Source organism: Ursus arctos, unplaced genomic scaffold (genome assembly GCF_023065955.2).
Source record: "Ursus arctos isolate Adak ecotype North America unplaced genomic scaffold, UrsArc2.0 scaffold_6, whole genome shotgun sequence".
NCBI classification, from domain to species: Eukaryota; Metazoa; Chordata; class Mammalia; order Carnivora; family Ursidae; genus Ursus; species Ursus arctos.
The window spans coordinates 60,071,986-60,078,628 of NW_026623078.1; the positions used below are offsets into that span (position 1 = coordinate 60,071,986).

A 6,643-nucleotide genomic window follows, 5' to 3' on the forward strand; every position below is an offset into this window, starting at 1 on the left:
TGGAACTTTACATCAAAAACTAGGGATGTACTGTATGGTGACATAATAAAATAAAAAATTATTATAAAAAAATTTACTCTGTAGGTAAATCTTGTTCATGTCAAAATTACTTTACAAAAATGTGTATGTATTGAGCTTTCATGACATCCCGACTTCTGTATCAGTACCATCATCTGTCTACTAGTGATACCACTTTGGTCCCCGGCACCATAATCACTTCCCTGCATTATTTCAGTAACTTCCTAAGTGATCTTATAGCTCCTTAATGCTCTCTAGAGACTATTCTCCGTCTTCTACTATATTCATTTTCTCTTGAAATGCAAATCATATTATGGCACTTCTCTGACCCAAATTCTCCACTAGCTTCCAATCTCAGAGAGAAAGCCAAACTGCTTATGTATGTGGTTTCCAAAGCTGACTGCATTGGAGTCATCTAAGCTACTTTTTAAATTGTCTTTCACTGGACCTTAGCCCAGATCAACTGAATAGGAATTTCTAAAGTTGGTGACAGACAAGAGTATTTCTTAAAAGTCCCCCAGTGATCTTGATGGGCATCTGGGTTAAGAACCACTGACAATAGTGATCTAGCTCCTTTTTTCTGACTTTATCTACTACATTCTTTCTTGCTCATTCCACTCCAGCCATTATGGCCTTCTGACTAGCTCTCAAACTATTACTGCTATAAGACCCCCCCACACACAAATTTCCTGCCCTGAGATTAATACTTTAAATGGTTCTAGTCTGATTGTCCTCTGATGCACCGTCCCCACTAAGTGGGAATCTGTGGAGACAGAGAATGTGCCAACACACATATTCATTTTAGATCATGCTATGGACTCCTGGAATCCCACAATCATCTACCAAAAAGCACCTAATCCCAGTCCCAGGGCCTTCGCAGGCCTCTTTGGATCATCTCCACCAGGGTAGTCCATGCCACAGGTGTAATCACTCAAAACAACTCTCTGGATGACTACTCTGTCCAGATTCACTGATAGTCAATGGCCTGTGGCAATGAGGCTGTGCATTCCATTGCTATTCTATTTGGAAAGCAGCACAGATGTAGGAGGAAAAGTGATTGTGCTGTATATTGTCACCACCAAGGCCACGTCAGTAGTCAGAAATCTCTAAGATTTATGTTTTTTTTTTTAAGATTTTATTTATTCATTCGACAGAGATAGAGACAGCCAGCGAGAGAGGGAACACAAGCAGGGGGAGTGGGAGAGGAAGAAGCAGGCTCATAGCGGAGGAGCCTGATGTGGGGCTCGATCCCATAACGCCGGGATCACACCCTGAGCCGAAGGCAGACGCTTAACTGCTGTGCCACCTAGGCGCCCCTGAGATTTATGTTTATCTGCTGCAGTGTGCTGAGAGAATAAAGGTGGGAGGGTGCCCCCAATATATTCAGACAACTCTCTCAAGAATAGATGCAGAGTTAGGATGGGAAAAAAAAAAAAAAAAAAGCCCTGCTCTTCATTGGCAAGCACATACCTATGGCCAAGAAGAAAATTCAGATAGGCATATAACCCCATCTCTCCTTTAACTGTAAAGGCCAACCAACTAGGCTCTTTCCCCTTCTCCCATTTCACTAATTCTTACCTCTTTCCATAGCAACAGTATGCAACCCAGTTGGTGTGGGAGAGGATGGGACTGCTTATTGAACTGGTATTGGGGGAGGTGCTGCACTGTCTCAGCATTTCAAACAGTTTCCCCAGAAGTAAAGCACATTAGTACTGTGCATAGTGGTGGAAATGTAGACTTAACTTCCCTAACTTGGGTGAAGCAGGCTGAGAAGTCAGCTCCTTATCAATCTGTTTCTGTTTAATTTACACAAAACAGATGGGATTCAGTGTCTGTAGACACTTGGAAATTTTGTTTTCTGGTTACTTCAACTCCCTATCTTCCCCTCTTAAACAGCTTTCAAAATCCTAATGGAAAGTGGATGTTTCAGTAGGATTTAATAGTTGTTTTTTTTTTTTTTTTAAACTAGCAATAGAAAAACATCCGTATTTTACTGAGATACCTTGTTAAGGTCAAGAAAAGCCTTTTGCAAAAAAGGCAGCAGACTTTTATCTAGGCGAAGGTAGGTAACACAAACTTTGCCCAATCACAACCTGTAGGCTCCCATCCCTAGTGTGCTAGCCAGTAGCAATGAGATAGAATCCCAGTGAATCCATTCACCTGTGTGCACTTTGGACACTGCTAAAGAAATCTCACTTTTTACCCACAGTACTGATTCTGGTACATATGGAACAAAAGTCCATTTGGGAAAAACTCATTTATAATGCTCATCAGTACTATGTCCTGAGATTTTAGCTTCCCATCAAAACTGCACTTCATGTGGCCATGAAGTACCTAAAGGCTCCTTGATCTTTGCCCTATGGCCCTACTTTGTTTTTAGTTGCAGTGGTTTAAACCACAACACATCCTCTCTGTTGAAAAACATGGAATGCACTACTGCCATCTTAGTAAAAATTCTGAAAGGATGACCACTCAATATAACTTTCTTGATGAACATTCTGTCTGGATCCACTGACAACAGATGCCTGTGGTAATGAAGTTGTGCCTCCCATTGCTATTTTGTTTGAAAAGTAGCATAGATGCAGGAGGAAAAGTGATTGGCCATATATTGTCACCACCAAGGCCACGTCAGCAGACAGGAAATCTCTGAAATTTATGTTTATCTGCTGCAGTGCACTGAGAGAATAAAGGTGAGGCTCGGAAGTGCCTGAACCCACAGTGGAAGATCAGCCCCTCTAGCTTTCACAGGCTCTGCGTTGCCGGGGTCCCACCACATTCAGTACTGACATCTTCTGCTCATCAGGTAGTAATGAAAATGCAATCAATGCTGCGCTCCTTGCTTGAAGCACTCAAACACTGAGACAGGGACTTCAGACATGAAGTGTGACGTACTAGCCAACCTCAGTTCTTTCAACCTCTTTTTTGCCCTCAGTTTCTTTAAAAATGCATTTCCTAGTATTAGTAAAGTTCTGAAACTGAAAGATCAGAGCATAATCTCGAGGAAGATTTTTCTTAGGATCCCATGAAGACGTGCAGAAGAAGGCCTCTGAATTTTTAAATTGAATTCTTGCAGCCCTGTCACAGGCGTGGGGCCGGGGGGGGGGGGTTGTCTCTTCTTCATCTGGAAACAGTTCTTCCAGTCTTTCTTATTTATATTTCTCCAACATTGTTTTCCGTTTCATCCATTTTCTCATCATACAGATCATCATCACACGTGGACTCTCCTGTAGTCAGTTTCACATTCCTCCCCCTGTTCCTCTTTAGTACCCTCATTCTGAGATTCCTCTTCAATAAAATCTTCATGTTCCATACCATCAAATTCATCTTCCCCACCACTTTCACCATCCTCATCCCACATCTATTCAGCTTGGTAATTTGATATCCCTTTGGGAACCTTCTTTACCACCTTGGAACTTTCCTTCAAGAAGTGATTTTGTCTTGTTCAGCTCCTCTTCAGTGGGCCAGGTTTGGTCTTCTTCCTTCAGATCTGGAATAACTTCTGCTTACAAAGATTCTTGTCTATCAGGGTCTGCCTTCATTAGGACCTTAAGGTCTTCCTCCATACCAGCTACAGCATCCATAGCAGAAATCTCCATTGCCACAGTTGGTCCTTTTGGGATTTGACCACTTTAGGATTTAAAGGGAAAGGGTCCATAGGACCATTTATCTGTTTCATCTGGAAATCACCCTGTCCAATGATATGCAGCGAGCTATTCACATTCAGAGCCTGCTCACAAGTAGAGCCTGAGATTTTCAAGGTGCCCACCAAGTTCTTCTCTTCACTAGGCACAAAGTCGGCAGCATGTGCAATCAGGTAGACCTGTCAATCTAGAAAGGCAAGATGTCATTGCTTTTGGTTGACCAGCCTGAGTAGCATCTTTACCTCCTGTCAAGTGTCTACAAGAGAAGCTTGTTATCAGGAAAGCGCTTCTCTACTGCTTTACTTAGCTTTTTGCTGGCATCTATTTATTTCTTCAGTGGGAGGCTAGAAACCCCTTAGACAGCTAGTGTATAGGTGGGAAGGCCCTGAGCAAAGAGGCAGGAAAGGCAGTGATCTCCATCTCCAGCCTTCTAGAGGATCAAGGAGGAAAATGATGGTATCTGACACTTTAGCCATGTCTAACATAGTGTGCAGATCCCTGGCCTTGTAGATGTGAAAAACCACTGATGTTTTAGGGGGGGGGGTGCCTAACAGAATAAAGCTAGTGGTGCTTCCCCAGTCATTCAAGTGTACTGTTCCAGTGTCCTTATCCTGAAGCAGTGGAAGTCCCCTGGCAGGGAAATCCTGTTGTGTAGGAGCACAACCAGTACCAGGTGAAGAGGGCCATCCTTGCTGCCCAGCTGTCTCTTCTTTACCAGAACCACCTCCTTCTTCCGCTTTCAGAGCTGGCGGGCATGATGCCTCTGGTCTACTCTATTGAGCTCTTTTCTCACCTTCTTGCTTAGGATTTTCAATGCTAGACAGCCTTTGCCATCCTGCTGCACAGATCCCGGACTCTGATGCTGCCTGCCTTTATGAGCTTTATTCTGCTGCTTGAATGGGCCAGAACAGTGGGCTGCCATGCTGCCGCTCAGGAGTATCTAGTCAGCCTGTGTCAGGCTGTTTTAATCAGCGATTCCAAGCCAGTAAGAAACCTTATGGTATTATGGGTACTGATGAAGTCTACATAAGTCTGTAGCCCATGCATCTGCTGCTGTCTCTGAAGTCTCACAGTGTCCATAGTTTGGAAAGAAAATGGGTATGACATGAAGTGAGGGAAGAGTAATGGCAAATTGGAATATGCAGAAGTGAGCTGGAAGTTTGAGGTAGAACTCCCAATGTTGATGATTTAGACAACCAGCAAAAATGCTGATGCACTTGATCATGAAACTTTACAAAAACCACTCCCAGAATTTGGAGAATCTGAAAGAAGATATCCTACAGGAGGTAAAGCATCTGCAACTTAGCTGCTTCCCCAAGTCTACAAGGCATGTCAACATAATCCTGAAATACATTGTATATAGCAACAGCACCTAACCTCACTTGCTAAGCATTAACATGCTGCTGTTTCACTTTGCCTTCTGAATCTTTGGCAAATTTCTCTAGGTTAGGCCAACCTTATCCCAGAACTATGAAGGATAGGGATTTGGAAAGGAGATAGTTCTAACTAAGCTAAATCAACATAATTTAAAGCCCTTGTAATCAATTCCTTGTCACCTTGGCCAATATATACACTATTTTAACCTATACAAAACTTCCAAATAAAGGTAATGGCAAAGTGATGTTTCATCTTTAATGATGCAATTATCCCTCATAACAATAAAAAACATGCTAATCTTTTCCCAAAGAGGATACAAATCATTTTAACCATTTTGGTGTAAAATATATTCCTCTCCTAGCTGAACCACATTTCCCTTGATTTCTTACAGCTCAAATTTTGAGATATGAGGTCAGCTTCTATTAACACTTCTTGTGTTTGACAAGAGGGGAGTGGAAGAGGGAAAGAAGTAAATATTTTATACATAACCAAATACGCTCATACTGATATAAGGCAGAAATACAAATAACTATTGTAGTCCTCGTTTCTGAAACTATTCATGTGGCCATAGCCCAGTATTTATAATTATCTTCTTTTCCTATCCATTCATGACTCTGCCCTTAGTTACCACATTGGCTGGTTGTGTTTTCCTGTCTGATGGGGAGATCAAACCTTCATTCCTGAAAGTTCTGGGCCATTAGCAGTCCTACTGAATTTGAGTTGTTATAGTTTCAAATTAATTTTAAGTACAGGATATAGGAGTACCAAAATGCACCCCAGGGTATCACCTACATTCCAAACAAAATCTTCCTTATACTCCGTAAAGTAGCAATCTAATTTCCTAAGAGTACAGTAACCCTTAACCTAAACATCTCACCTGGTAGAATAAGATTCTTTAATTTTTGATTCATTGTCATTAGGAACCTAAAGTGGCCAGGTGGCAAATTCAAATTGCAATGTATTGAAACCATTGTTAAGTCCTCTTGTGAAACTATTCTCCCATGGGAACTAATAACTGTGTTGCAGAGTCCAAAGTTCTGTGCACTTAAGGACAGAACGTAAAAATTTTACTAGTGCATCACAAGGGAAAATAGGAATGACTCCTATTTCCAATCTTGGTAAAAGAGTTCTATTAGCAAGTCCAAAGGATGGATTTGTTGCCTACTAAATCCAAAACTCTCAATAAACGCCATGCTTCTCTCTTAGTAGTAGAAGGAGCCAGATGCCGCAACTTATCTTTATGAGTTACCCCAGTTAACACTAGAAAGTAAGACCAAACAAGCACCATGTCCTCATTTATTTATTTATTTATTTATTTTTATTTGTGGTTAAGATTTATTATAGTGATGCCGTCAGGATGCACAGCTAGACCATAAAGGACAAACACACAGGTGGAATCTGGATGAATCCCTGTGTGGGCTTCCTTATGCTCTTTGCTGCCTCTGAGGGGTCACACGGAGTGCACTCTTCTCCCATCAACAGAACTGCAACAACATGTGAAATATTGTCTACTATACAAACCCATTAGAGACTCAGGGCCCAAGACTTTTATTGGGAATAATCACATAAGCACTCTCTTTTTGGCACATACCAAAATTCCAGACTCC

At 41.7% G+C, this 6,643-nt stretch overlaps 1 pseudogene; it reads right to left on the minus strand.

Annotated features, from left to right (window-relative positions):
- Nucleotides 1–2,104: 2,104 nt before the first annotated feature.
- Nucleotides 2,105–4,581, minus strand: LOC113252680 (pre-rRNA-processing protein TSR1 homolog; annotated as a pseudogene).
- Between the last annotated feature and the right edge of the window lie 2,062 nt (nucleotides 4,582–6,643).